The 12287-nt window shown below is 45.2% G+C and overlaps 1 protein-coding gene across 7 annotated transcripts in view; it reads left to right on the top strand.

Annotated features, from left to right (window-relative positions):
• The window catches only part of IQSEC3 (IQ motif and Sec7 domain ArfGEF 3), a 133745-nt gene that overhangs the window by 45255 nt on the left and 76203 nt on the right, over nt 1-12287 (top strand). The window lies entirely within an intron of this gene.

Here is a 12287-nt window from a genome sequence, read left to right on the forward strand (position 1 = left end):
CATGTTTATGGAGTCCCAGATTATCTCTGAAAAGAGCTCTGATTTATATTGCTTTGCCTTTCACCTTTCACCATTGCAGAGGCTGAAATTTGATTATGGTAATCTTTAGAATATCTTTGGATTGTCTGTCTGTCCTCTTCCTTTCACCACTTCCCTCGCTGTTTTGGATTTTTGTTTTGTTTTGTTAAAGGAATTAAAAAGTTACCCAGAAAAGTGGTTGATGAGAATGGAAGTAACAGGAGAAATAAATGAAGCAAATTAAAATGAGAAACCATTACAGACAAATGTGTGTAAATGAATGGAGGCACATTTTCTATGTCTCATCCAAGGATGTTCTTATTCAAGACTGAGTAATTTAATCTTTAAAATTCCACCGGGACCTCACAATCCCAAGAGTAAGGAAAGGGCTACCAATTTCACAGCTAAAATCTTAGAGCTTTCATGAGGGTTCATCATGCATGTTAGAAGGGCAAAAAGAAAGTGATATTTTATTTTGCTGCTTATTTTTCATTTTTAAACTCCACTAACACAGCACATGGGCACAAAGAGTGAGACTTTAAAAAAAAAAAATCTCTTTGGGATGAATCCATATTCAAAGGTATCAGTATGACAAACTATAATTAAGACCAGAAGAACTGGAGAGGATTTAGAGAACGTTCATCAGCATAATTAAAAACGAGCATTTCGCTGTTACTAATTTCCTTTGTAATTAAAGCTTTTGCTTGTTTGAGCAGAAGAACATACATTGGTGAGCATGCAGTCTGCTAAGATCTGCTCCCACAAGATCTGCTGCTTTGTTCTGGGGGGCCTGGGAAGGAGAAGAGACTGTAACTAGATTCTGCCCTTTGTGAATCAACCTGGGTTCAGTTCCAGATGTATTCATCCCATCTCTGTACATCAGGGAAGCAGGTAATTAAGTCTTGGGAAGGGCTCAGAGTGGCTGGATGCAGAAGATGGCAATCCTCTCTGCACTTTTAATATTTATTTATTTCACAAAGACACCGCTTGATGGTAAAAAAACCTCAAAGCAGTTTACAACAAAGCGGTCTGTATGTGCTGGCACATACCTCCATTTCTTTCCAAGCAAGCAAGAGGCGTAAACGCATTCTAGCCATATAAAAGCACTCAAAGGTTGGTGAGGGAGTGAGGACTAGGGAGAGACCTACCCCACCACAGTCCTGACTGGAGCCTCCTAAAGCTGCTATTTGCAAATAAAACATACAAGATGAAACCAGAGGTTCGATGAAATGTGTAGTTTGCCACTTATTTCATGGCATCCAACCAGTTTGTGAATATTATGTGACCCTGACCATTGGTCATGCTGGCTAAGAATGATGGGAGTTGTAGCCCAACCACATCTAGGGACCCAAGATTGAGAAAGGCTGGTGTAGACAGTCTTGGGTAGCAAGACTGAGACTTCCTCCTAGGATCCAGGAGAGCTGATACGAGCCAGAGTAGACTAAATTGCTTGATAATCCAGTAGTGTGACTTGGTATAAGACAGAATATGAAAACTGTAGAAAACCCTTTTGGATAACACATGAATTTTGAGGCCCATTTTAATATGAAAGGAAGGACAAGATTTAAAGGGCCGATTCCTTTCCAGCTTTGCCGAAATGGAACAATTCCAAAGTTTGCGATTAAGTTAATAAATCTTTCTATGCGACCTGGGTTGGTATGCGTGCGTGACTCAGCATTTTAGAAGTTTGATGTAATATTTTTCCTGCAGAAAGATTACAAGGTATTGGCAGGATAATTTGCACCTTGCAAAATGTCCTGCGTCTAGATTTTTCTTGATATGTGAATCACTCCAAAAGCAGGTGTTGTAATTGAATTTTGTTAGGGGTTGCCAGTTGACCAGAATACACAACCTGCTGTTCTCTCACTCCTTTAACAACAGCTTAATACAAAGAAATCAACTGGCAGCACTTCCTCCAGATTGCTTGATTCACAGCCTTAAAAAACAACCAGCAGCTCAGTTTTACATTTGAGCCCAGTGAGGGTCTGAAAGCAGAACATACTGCTATAGCCATGCTATTATTGAACAGACTGATGTATGGATGGGAGAGCACTTGTAGCTCCACCTAAGCTGCCCTGTGCTTTTCAGTGAAAGATGGGATTTGAGTGGGTAGGTGGGCGCAAAAATAGGCCAGGGTTCCCTCACCTTTAATAGTTGTGTAGGTAAGGGAATTTCAGCAGGTGTCATTTGCATGCAACACCTGCTGGAATTTTTTCTCTTGCACAACTGTTAAAAATGCAGGAGCCTCCTGGCCCTTTTCTAAATCTGGCCACCCTAGATGCAGAGCATAATACCCAGGTTGGGGGGGACCTTGTAGACTTACAGAACCTGCAGTTATGTGGGGGCATACCAGTGCAAGTAGATAAATAGATACTGCTGTGGCGGGAAGGTAGACGGCATTTCCGTGCGCTCTGGCTTCCGTGACGGTGTTCTGTTGCACCAGAAGTGATTTAGTCATTCTGGCCACATGACCTGGAGAGCTGTCTGTGGACAAACGCCAACTCCCTCGGCCTGAAAGCGAGATGAGCACCACAACTCCATAGTCACCTTTGACTGGACTTAACCATCCAGTGGCCCTTTACTTTTACCTTTACTGTCCAATACCATGGTTTTCCCCATCCATATGAAACTGCTAGATGCTGTCATCAGGAGATTGAAGTGAAGTATCCCCAACATGCAAACAACACTCATCTATATTTCTTTGTTCCATGGGAAACAGGAGAGATAGCTGAGGTGCTAGACAGGTATTTGGGCTGGATGTGGCCAACAAATTAAAACTCAGTCCTGAAAAGATAGAGGTGGTATGTGTTCCCAGTTCTTGAGCCCAGGAGGTGAGAAGATGGCTTGTTCTGGATTGGGGTTGCACTTCCCTTGAAGGAGCAGGTTTGTCGCTTAGATGTACTCTTGGATTCAACATTGTCCCTTGAGGCCCAGGTGATCTCAATGGCTAGCCGTATCTGTTTCCAGCTATGGCTGCTTCATGAGCTATCACCCCCTTTGGATGGTAACGTCCAGATTGGATTATTGCAATTTGTTCTACTTGGGGCTACCCTTGAAGATGACTCAGAAACTTCGACTGGTCCAAAATGTGGTGGCCAGATAAGAACTCGTATAACCCCTGTTCCAAAACAGCTGCATAGCTTGCCAGTTCATTTCCAGTCCCAAATCAAGGTGCTCATGGCCATGTTTAAAACCCTTAGGCTTCATATAGCTGAGAGACTGCTGTCTTCCCTGCAGACCATCTCAGGTGTTAAGATCTGCAGAGGGGGGCTCTTTGGTAGCTGCACCATCCTCAGTAGTTTGGTGTGTGTGCCCCCCCCCGGAGATGGCATTATTTGTGGTGGCTCCTGTGTTGTGTAACTCCCTTTCCACATATTTGCATCTGGCACCTTCATTATACAGCTTGTAGTGAACACTGAAGCTGTAACTCTTTATCCAGGCTTTTGACACCTAAGATGTGTGTTTTTAGGACCCACCCCATTCCTCTGACTGTAATATATTCCAACTGTTGTTAATGCTGAATTTTAAATTGTTGCAACCCATCCAGGGACCTCCTGGTGAATGGCGGGTAATAAATTTAACAGCAACAATAAAATGAAATATTAATAGCCATACATGTGCAAATTTATATTTTCATCAATTTACATGATGGTGCCCTACATTCATAAGTTTTGCCTGTGAGAGAAACCTAAAGCAGTCCAACCCCCACCCGCCCGCAATCTTACTCTCTTTATAGTGAGTGCTCTCACAGCAGCTTTGTGAAATAGGTCACACTATTTCATTTTCGTTTGATGGATTGGGGTCTGAGACTAAGACTTGCCCAGAGCCTCACAATGAATCTGCACAGGCTTGTGTTTACAGCAGGGCTGGGGAAACTGTGGCCCTCTCCATCTGCTGCTGGACTCCAACTTCCCACCCTCCCTGACTGATGGGAGCATCTCCAGCCCCAATTTACAGCCTGCTTGCAAACACCTGCATATATTTGGGAAGGCAGCTGCAATGCTTCCCTATGACTTCAAATTATTGATGCATGTTAACTGAGCAACACAGCTGTCTTGTTACCCACTAGACCAGGGCAGTCCACCCTCCCAGAACAAGTGGGACACAAGAGCACTTTGACACAGAACCCATGGGGCGCACACAGCCTTGTCACACAGTTGGGGGCGAGGTGTGTGAGGCCAAAATTTGACACCCTCTCCAGCCCCTGCACTGCCTTCCCAGAGCCAGATAAATGAGGCACTGGGCTTTGGGAAGAAGGTCAAGGCTCTGGCAGGGTCCTAGAGCCCTCCCACATCCTTCCCAAAGCTGGGAAAGCACTAGCTTGGTTTTGGAAAGGAAGCAGCAGGACTCTAGGACCCTGTCAGAGCCATCATGGCTCCTTCCCAAAGCGCAGCTGTGTCAAATGTTGCTGAGGGCCATCAAAAAAGGCCTCAGGCTACATGCGGTTCCTGGGACCACCTTGCACCAGACATTATTGAGGGTGCCGTCATACTTGCAGCTTTGGGGTGGGCTTTTGGAGTTTTCAAAGCACATCATATCACAGAGCAGGAAGGGACCATGAAGGGGCATCAGGCCCAAAATGCTGCTGATGCAGGAAATCCACAGTTAAGGTGGTCATGCAGCCTCTGCTTAAAAACCTCCAATGAAGGGGAGTCCACCACCTTCCAAGGCAGTTTGTTCCACTGTTGGAACAGCTTATACTAACAGGCAATCCTTTGTAATGTTTAGTAAAACAACAACAACCCCTTCTTGTCATTTGGACCTTTCAGTTCAGATCCTTCAATCTGGAACAACAGCAAATATAGTGGTACCTCGGGTTAAGTACTTAATTCGTTCTGGAGGTCTGTACTTAACCTGAAACTGTTCTTAACCTGAAGCACCACTTTAGCTAATGGGGCCTCCTGCTGCTGCCGCGCCGCCAGAGCACGATTTCTGTTCTCATCCTGAAGCAAAGCTCTTAACCCGAGGTACTATTTCTGGGTTAGTGGAGTCTGTAACCTGAAGCGTATGTAACCTGAAGCGTATGTAACCCAAGGTACCACTGTAAATCTGCTTCATTGTGTACGTAACAGGGTTCCACCCTTTCCCTTGCCACCACCTGCTTCCCATAGTGGAGGCATCCTGAGGTGGGCTCCTAGTGATGACCTCAGTGTGCAGGCAGGCTTCTGTTGGATACAGTACACTGCTCCCAAGCCATTCAGGGCTTTAAAGGAAGCATTGACATTTTAAATTGTGCTGGATAGTGACAGGGAGCCAGTGTGGTATAAGCACCAGAGAGAGCTGCCTGTGTACTGGAGAGAGATGATCCAAGTCAGCAGCCTAGCAGTTGTGTTTTGAACAGTCTCCAAAGGCAGCCTCACATACAGCATGTCACAGCAGTCTAATATGAAGGTTGGGAGAGCACAGATGCTGGTGACTAGGCTGTCTCTGCCAAGAGGAGGAGGTCACAGTTGGCATTTGCCTCAACTGGTTGGAGTGGTTTGAGCCTCTAAGTGGCAAACCTGGATTTCAGAGCAGTCCTGACTGTGAACCTCGGTCTGTGGTGTAGATACTCTGGGACTCATCCCAAGCCTATTTGGGCATCCTCATTATTCATTAGGACACAGTATCTCTGCACAGCTGTTCTGCTGGGACTGCTCCCAAGAAACCGATTTAGTGTTAATGATAGTGAATGGGAAATAGCTGTTGCTTAACCAAGAAGGCGTTCACATGAATTGTACTTGTGCCAGGTGGCTTAATGGTGATTAAAGCAGGTGCTAAAATAGGTGCTGGGTTCCAAACTTTGATCTCTTCATATGCAACATGCCAAGAGAAAAGGCTTTCCTGAGTGATGCTTCAATCCAGCGAACTGTTCTCTTGGTTACGGGAAGAGTTTTCACCAACTTCCATTTAAAGCGGAACATGAAGGATCCACGCAAAACATCTGAAGGAATTATGGAGAAAGTGAAACGAATTCCTGTGGGATTCTGAATTATTTTTGCCTGTGTGCTTCTCGCTCCCAAGGAATTGCTACTGATTTGGGCCACTGACATTGGGCTGCCTTCCATTACCGCCTCCTGCTCCCTAGGGCTGTCACATCTTCCTTTCTGCCGCCACCTCCTCCTTCATTTTCCTCCTTTGCTGCCTCTGCTTTGGCTTCCTCCCTGCACTGCTCGCTTGCTCCGCATTCTTCCTCTCTCCCACCCTCCTGGCTGCAGCAGAGGAGTGTGTGCTTGGAGCTTTCAGTCTGCGGAATGGTCCCTTCCTCGAAGCGAGGCATTGTGGGCAGGGGGGGTCCAGAGAGTGCCTGCGCTACTGCTGCTTTGCAGCACTTTAAAAAGCCAAGCAAAGGAATTCAACTTGTATTTTAAAGTGCCCGAGAGTATTTTGGTAGCTCAGGCACTCTCTGGGTGACACCTGCCACAGCACCTCACTCTGAGGAAGGACCCCTTCCTGAGAGCAAAGGCAGGGGCATCTGCACCACTACTGCAAGGGGCCAGGCAAGCAGAAAGGAGGAGAGGCAGCAGCAACAGTCTTGACTGGACAGTTCTCCAGCTGTTGGATTTGCAGCAGTGGCTGGGTGGCTGACTGGCCCTGTTGGTAGAGAATGAGGAGTGCACAGTTTGCCACCCTCTCCATCTGCTGCCTGAGCCACGTAGTTCCTGATGGGCTGGCCCTGCTACTCATGCTTGCCTGCATAGCTCAGAGGCCGGGCAGACATGCTTTGCATGCGGAATGTTGTCAGTTCAATTTCTGGCATCTCCAGTTAAAAGGACGAGGTTGCAGATGCTGCGAAAGATCTTTGCTTGAGAACCTGAAAAGACATTGCCAGCCAAAGCAGGACGTTCTAGCCGACACAGACAAATAGCTTGACCTGGTATAAATTAAGCTTCTTATATGCCTGTAACTTATAAAAAGTGACAAGTTTGAGATTCCTGTAATACGTGAAGCGTTCAGACAACCCTATGTAGAATAGAATTTCTTTAAAAAAACAAAAGCCCCCACACTATTTATAGTACACTACAGCTAATTACTTTTAATCAAAGTTACATCCAGTTTTCCTTTCCAAGAAAAGTTTCCTGTTACTGCCTGCTGTCTTTTACACCAACACAGCTTGTTATTTTTGACACAATTGTGCTTTTCTTAGCCGCTTAACTGCTAATAAAAATAGCCCCTCTTTTTCTATGTTTTCCCCACCACCTGTGGAACACCCTGACCAGTTATGGGTGTCAGATTTTAAGAAGTTCATTGATCAACTGCAAGATGTTGAGAGGAAGGTGAGGAGCCTGGGAACCAAGTCCTTTGAGGAATAGTTAACAGACCTGGGTATTCTTAGCATAGAGAAGAGGAGATTGCAGGGTGACATCACATCAATCTTCAGATATCTAAACGGCTGCCTTCTATCAGAGATGTTGCTCTTGTATCTTGCATGATAGAGAGTGATGGCTGGTGCCCTTTAGGACTGGTAGGGAGGAAGGCAAGGAGACCAACAGCAGGTGGAACCAGAAGAAAGACAGAGCCTACTAATAGTAGTTTTGTCCCATTTCCCTTCTTTCTGAGTCCCTCCCATGACCAAGGAGGAGGAAGCTGGCAAGCAGTGCCACTCCCTGGAATGGATGCAAGTCAGAAGGCAAGTAGGTGATGGGCTGGCTTTGAGCAGAGTGAGGTTGGTTGGGCAGTCCTCCATTTGGCCTAATGGACGAACTTCCACTGACTGCAGATCTGCACTGAACTGAGAGTTGAACTAGTTGACCTTCAAGGTTGTTAACCAGTGGCGTAGTGTGGGGGGTGCAGGGGGGGCCGGCCTCACCGGGCGCAACATCTGGGGGTTAGGGTTAGGGGGCGCAAATCCATGGGTTGGTGGTGCAAATTACTTGCCTTGCCCCGGGTGCTGACAACCCACGCTACGCCACTGTTGTTAACAAGTCTCTGATTCTGCTTTCCAGTATTTGGGGTAAATCACCCTTGGCTGCCACAGTAATAGAAGTGATGTTTTCTTTTATAAGTTGTCAAACAAAGCAGCGTCAAAGCTGGACCTTAAAACCTATTATTTCATTCATTGATTTTGCAATAGGTTTCCAGTATTGTTTTGCTTCAGGGGAAGAATCCAGCATAAATGAATGAGTGTGCCAACACAAATGACATTTCCAACATAAGATGGAGAACTTCCATATGGAAGGGAAATGGTGCATTTCATGTGTGAACATGTACACATCTATGCCATTGCAATATGTGTCTGGTGGTGTGTGAGTGTGTATGTCATAATAATGTGTGATTTAGTTTGCATGCCTTGTTTATCAGAAAGTCTTGTCCCTGTGCAATGGCGCTTTTCAGCTAGGCTGGGGCCTAAGAGGACATGCTGTGAATGCAAAATGTGCCATCTCCTTCCTGGAGCCCTGGAAAGCTGCTACCAGTTTGTGGGCAACACATCACAAAATGCGATGATAATGATAATAAAATAATCACCCCATTAAAGCCACATTACACCCCCTTAAAATTGAACACAAGCAGTTAGAACATTAGCAGGCAGTTGATAAAAGCAGCAGAAATGTATAAAAACCAAACTGAAATAAAAACACGTAGACACTACTGAGCTAGATGGAAGGCAGCTTCATTCAGTCAATTTGTTCTGCAAATCAAAGACAAATGTTAAAAATTATTTGGAAACTAATGCATGTAGCATTTTAGGGTAAGAAGGGGTGCTGACGGATTGGGCTCTGGAGCCTAATTGCAGCTGTCAGGCGTTTGGTGTAGGGAGAGGAATAGCATGGCTCTCAATGTTCCCTTGAGGTTCTGCTCCACCCTCCTCCCAGCAAATGGGGAAAAAACATGGAGAAGTGGGAAATTATAATCTTGCCTCCCCTCTTCCCACCTGCTAAATCTGTGCTCCCATTTCTCAGACTTTTTATAGTTCCATCTTTAGCCATCTGTCTGTGCAAATCTGCAGGGCAGTTTGTGTCAGGAATTATACAGAGCCTTCTTGTGCGGCTCATTCAGGGTTTAATATTTATATCATTTTTTAATCATTTCCAAAGCCAAGAAAAGGAAGATTATATAAATTGCCTTCCTACTCTTCGTCTTTGTGCTGTTGAGGATCTCTTCGCGGTTAACTGCAGTTCTCTTGGTTGCATGGGAAACCCAGCACATTCGGTCTTGCAGGATGCTTATATCTCCACCCTCACCATTGTGCCTCAGAGGAAAGCCACATGGTCTACCAAGGTCACTCTTCTCCCTGGAATGGTTGCAAACCCTTGGAGATCAGCAGCCTTGAGACAATGGAATGACCTGGCTCCCAGAGTCACAAATGCAAGAATCCAAGATTCTGTGATTCTTCAGCCATCTCTGCAGGTGCTTAAAGCAATCCGACTCAGTTAGCAAAATAATGATTATGTAGGCTTTGGGCGAAGGAAAGGACACAGTCACCCTCCACTTGTGTGCTTTTAATCCTCTTTCCAAGTGTTCACTTTCCCATTATTTCATCTGCCTTTGTGGCATCAGTCCCAGGGAAAGTGCAGAACCAGAGGGGATTGACAAAGCAGCTGAGAACCCTACACATGGAGACTTCTGGCTACCCCTCACAGTGGTTGCGGGATTGCATAATGCTGGTGTCCAAAAGTAAGCAGCAGATTCACAGGATCGTGCTGCAAAATCTGAGCATTGTTGTGGCATGAGTCACTCTCAGGAGGTCAGGGGAGGCTGTGCTGCTTTCTTTCCAAGCGCACGGGCCCAGCTTGTTGGCAGGTACAGGCCATTCAGGTGACTGAGCTCTTAAAACTGAGCCATAATAATATGGGGAGAGCTGGTTAACACAGGGGAATGGTGGCAAATGGCAAAACCTGCTCTCCCTTGCAGTTGTGGGTCCCGATACAGCCTGGGGCGAGCATGGTGGGAGCGAGTGAGTTACTGAAGGAAAATTGCAGTTTAGATAGGAGCCAGCCAAGCAGAACTTGCAAAATTGCTTACAAGGGGCTGTTTTTATATCTCCAATAAACAAGAGGGATTAACAGTTAGATCCAGCCTAGCATGCAGAGATCCATCTTCTGTTGTGCAGACTGCTGGAGCAACTAAAGGCATCCCAAGGTAGAGGACCACACAACCTGATGGGTGCACCTCTGGGTTGTTTTTTTAAAATATAGTTTAGCAGAGAATTCTGGGGCAAAAGCATGGGATTGGGTAGAGCCAGACAGGATACAACACCGTCTGCCAACCTGATGTCCTCCGAATGTTTTGGACTACATTTCCCATCTGCCCCAGACAGCACAGCCTGCATAAATATGGGAGTTGTCATCCAAAACATCTGGAGAATACCAGGTTGGTGAAGGCTGGACTGTGCCTGGAATTTGTGCCAAAGCTTCTTCTATAACATTGTATGACATGGCCATATCTTTTCTAGGATTGCTCTTTGGACTACGCAGAGTCATAAAACGAATAACTTTGATCAAAATTAGCACTACTAACTAAGAAATATGTGAGCTTTTGAGCTGCACAAAATTCATCCTTATGCTGGGAATGTTAAAAAATACCTAAAATGGGGTTGGGAAAATTGTGTGACAGTAAAAAGTTAAGACTAGCTGCAGCTTATTTCAGACTTCATATTGAAATGGAAGAAACACCCGCATCCTTGTTTAGGTTAACCTTGTGTCCTGTGCCAAAACACAGTCTTGATCAGGGCACGCTGCTAAGCCCCACCATTCCTGGCACCTCACTTTCACAGCACTCTGTGAAGGCAGGCGAAGGGCCGAAGCAAGGAGCCTCTTGTGTGATTTAGAACCCTGCATAGTTACGCAAGACAGGTATCATGTCTACTTCCATAGCTTGTGGTAGAGAGCATGGAACTAGAGATGTCCAGAGAATTTGAGCAGGGCATAACTGAGCACTCCTGCTTGAATTTTTGTAAGTGGAATCAAGGCACCAATTGCTTGCAGACTCTACAAGATCCATCTAACTTCACCCATCCTCTGCTATTGGCTCTTGCCCCCCAAAATCTAGCTTCTGGCAAAGGTGAGGTAGTGGGAGAAGTGGACACTCCTAGTCCTCAGCAGAACAGCTTTTACCACCTGGGACTAGGACTAGAAATTCCATAATCCTTGGCAGGAAACTTCACATCCCTTCCCCAGTGCCTTCTCCCAGGTTCCAGACCATCTGAGATGCAGCACGTGACCACTTGAGAAAGGGTCTTCTCAGTGGTGGCACCTTGGCTTAGGACTGTTCTCCTCAGGGGAACGTGCCTCTGATGCCTTTCTGAATCCAGGCAAAGTCCTTTTTTATTTTACCAAACTTTGAATGTTTTTAACTTTGTTGATCTCTTTTATTTGGGTGCTGCTGTTGTAGACTGGCTCTTTTTAGCTTATAAGTGACTTTATGGTGTTTTTAATATTTTATTTTAAGCCATTCTTATGAAGTATTTGAAAGGTGGGGCATAAGTCTGCATAATATATAAGCTGAAAGGGATCTTGAACTGTAATAATACTTGCTGTTGGAAATTTAATCTTGTTAATGCAGGAGCATTTTTGTTGCAGATTTGTTTTTGGAGAGCCCCAAATTATTGCGGCCTATTGGTTAGAAGTATTGTAAAATAAAATTGTGGAGGAGATGATGGGATGTGGCGTTCCAGCAGATTGTTTCATCGGCTCAACTGCATTGGCCATTCGATGATTCTGACTGTGAGGTTTTGTGAGATTCATTAACATGGCAATTGCTAGCAACTGGAAGGATAAAGTGCCCTCATCTTTAATGAGCTGGTGCTTCAGAATGTGGTTTCTATAACAAAGTTTACCAATATTGTTCAGCAGAGGGAAGGAAAACAGCAGAATTGATTATGTAAAAATAATGGTTTTGTTTTGGAATAACAAATAACGGGAGCAATGTAAACTCATGTAGTTCACTTTCTTTTTTATAATCATTTTTAGAGTGATATTAAAAAGAACATACACACATCTTTGTGTGTGTACTAGCCTTCCCCAACTGCTGTTGTCCAGGCATTCTTGGATAGCTCCCATCTTCCATGATCGTTGGCTATGCTAGCTGGGGCTTATGGGAGTTGTAGCCCAAAATGTTTGGAGGCTAGTAAGTTGGGGAAGTCAGGCATATTTCATGGACAGCAGACTTGTCCATCTTCAGCCCGGTATGAGGAAGGAACTGGATTAATTTGTTTAATGTGTTGCTTCCAACTACATGGATTTAAGGTGTGAGTTTTGAACAACATGCTCAGCAAGACACAAGGTACAGTCCTGCCCATGACTTTTCCAATTCAGATATTTATATTGGGGGGGGGCGGTTTGCATGTTTTG

This window comes from Podarcis melisellensis, assembly GCF_964234715.1.
Source record: "Podarcis melisellensis genome assembly, chromosome: 10".
Taxonomy (NCBI): domain Eukaryota; kingdom Metazoa; phylum Chordata; class Lepidosauria; order Squamata; family Lacertidae; genus Podarcis; species Podarcis melisellensis.